The sequence below is a fragment of the Pteropus vampyrus genome, unplaced genomic scaffold (assembly GCF_000151845.1).
Source record: "Pteropus vampyrus isolate Shadow unplaced genomic scaffold, Pvam_2.0 Scaffold147, whole genome shotgun sequence".
In the NCBI taxonomy this organism is placed as follows: domain Eukaryota; kingdom Metazoa; phylum Chordata; class Mammalia; order Chiroptera; family Pteropodidae; genus Pteropus; species Pteropus vampyrus.
The window spans coordinates 548,982-551,771 of record NW_011888928.1 but is presented as its reverse complement, the minus strand read 5'-3'; positions in this window follow the sequence as shown (position 1 = coordinate 551,771).

Genomic DNA, 2,790 nt, shown 5'->3' with positions numbered 1-2,790 from the left:
GAGAAGAAGGGATGAGTTTCAGATCTCCTTGGAAAGTCCAGCTGGCAGGGTTTGTGTGGGGTGGGAGGGGCCCAGGTTACTTCCAGCTCTTTTGGCCTGAGTAGTTGGGAGGGCGGAGTTGGTGCCAGCGGAGATGGGGACAGCCAGTGGGATGAGCAGAAGGGGTGGACGTGTGAGGGAATAAAGAACTATTGGTCGTCCAAGTGACGAGGTCAAGGGAGCAGTTGGATGATCTAGTGTGGGGGGAGGTTTGGGCTTGGAGGTATAAATACCATCAGCATCTAGATGGTATTTAAAGCCACGATACAGGATGAGATCACCTAGAACTTGGGGTTCTAGGGACAAGAGACAGGACCAAGGGCCAATCCCTGGGACTCACCACAGTTAGAACGTTTGGCTATGACAGGGACTAATGAAGATGACAAGACGTTTCCAGTGAGGTGGGAGGAGAACCAGGACGTGGGGATCCCAGAACCCCAGAGAACAAAGTGTTCGAAGGAGGAGGGAGTGACCGCTTCATCAAATGGTCCTGACCAGTCAAGTCGAACAAGGTCTGAGAGCCGACCACTGGACTTAGCAACATGGTAGTCACAGGTGACTGGCACGCAGAAGCACTTGATAAATCTTCGCTGATGGAATGTCTCAGATGACCTCAAAAGGCTGCTACTTCGAACCATGAGAGAGGAGCAAAGAAAGAGATATGAGTTCAAGCCTGGCTCAGGCATTTTCTAGTTGTGTGACCTTGGACAACTTCCTGCCCGCCCCAGTTACTCCCCAGTGTTGTCAGGGTAGATGAGATCATGAAAAGTAAAGTGCTTCTCAGCCTTGTAAACTGTGAAGTGCCTTCATGTAGGCCAGGGATTGTTGTTGAATGAGCTTTATGTAAAGACACCTCCACTGAAATCAACTCGTCGAGGTCGCTGAGTTCTGCTGACATCGCTCGACAGAGAACAGATCGAGAATTCTCAACCTTTCAAGAATGGTGCCTCTTTGTTAGTATGAGGTCCAAACCTTACCGCTTCCTGACAAAGATATAATGCATGTATTATATTAATTTAAGAACTATTTTCAATAGGAAATGCATGCACATGGTAAAGAATTCAACTATAGAAATGTATGCAGAGAAACACTGTCTCCCTCCCTTCCCTGACCCTTTGATGACCTCAGAGGCAATTTCTGCTGCCAGTTAGCAGAGGCGCCTGTGCATACCAAGCACGGTGCCCTCCCCTCCTCCTTCCATCGACACAAGCAGTGACATGCCACCTACGCCACTCTGCTCCTCACGTTTTGCACTCATCCGTCTGTCCGGAAGCATTGCTCCCTATCAATCCACATAGAGCCATTTTATTCTTTTTAAATGGTTCTGGAGTAGTGACCACTGTGCTGTTGTATCCTAATTTATTTAACTATCTCCTATCGATGGAAATTTGGATTGTTTCCGAAAGTCTTTGGCTATTACGCAAAACGCAACAATAAATATCCTTATTCATCTGTCTCGAACAAGGGTTATCCGTAGGAAAAATGCGTGGCAGTGGAATCGCTGGGACAATGGGTCTCGGTACATTTAAGCTTTGGTACAAATTTATGCGAAAGTCCGTGTGTATTTAAAATGTGCTGATATTGTCACAATGCCAACATGCATGCTTTTCCATGATGGATGAGAGAAGAAACATGAAGGCAAATTTTCAGGAGCTTCATTCTGTGTGTGCTGGGGTGGTGGTAGATTTTGGGGCTCTACAATCCCCGAGACCTGAGATCGCTGGGTACTTCCGGAGGAAGTCTCCAGCCTGGGGCTGGACATTCTAAGGAACAGATGCTCATCGTTTTGACAGAGCTGGGGCCTGCGTGCTGGGAAATGCCAGGCAGAACTGGATTTAACCATTCATTAGCAGGATAGATATTTATCAGACCCATACAGTATTAGCTCTGTTCAGCCCTTAGGACATGCAAAGAGATATTCCTCAAAAAAAACAGAGCCTGGCGGGAGGAGATCAAGTCAGATCTCAAGAAGATAATTAAATTACAAAGCTAGAGAGCAATAAAAATGCCAGTATGCTAGGTAGCAGGTACAGAATACTGTTTTTTTGTAAGGTATTGGGTGAGCCAAGATGTCTCAATTTGCGGTAATAGGTACCACTTTTTTTCTACTCTCCAGTAGCACCAAGTGTCGGGTAAAGTGGTGTCATCGCATGTAAATGCCAGAACAATCGCCTAAGATTGGAGCGATTATTGTCTCCAGCTAGAGATGGGGAAACTGAGGCTCAGAGAGACTCATCCAGTGTCCCAACGTCGCCCGGCGAGTTAAAGGCAGAATCAGGATGTGAAGGCTGTTCTGTTCTTCCTGATCCCAAAGCCCACTTGAAATGCTCTGCTCCGTACCCAAGCAGAACTTCCTGGAATGGGTCGAGCCTGACCTGGTAGAATAGACTCAGACTCAGAACTTCAGAAAGTACGAGGAGGCCACTGCCTGGCAGGGTCCACTCAAAGCGTCAGACAGATTTCAGGGGGCAGGAACAGTTCCCAGTTCCCTCCCAGTGCCTGAGAAGCTACCACCTGGATGAAACATGAGACAGGCCAGACACAGAAGGGTAAGCGCTGTCAGATCCCACATGTAGGAGGCGCCTAGTCAGGCAAATTCAGAGACAGAGGGTGGAGGGCGATCGCCAGCCTGGAGGATGGGGCAGCGGGGATCAACGTTTGCCGGGCGCGGAGCTGCCCTTTGGGAAGAAGAAAAAGTTCCGGAGAAAGATGGCAGGGACGGTGACACAGCAGTGTGACCCGGCTGAATGC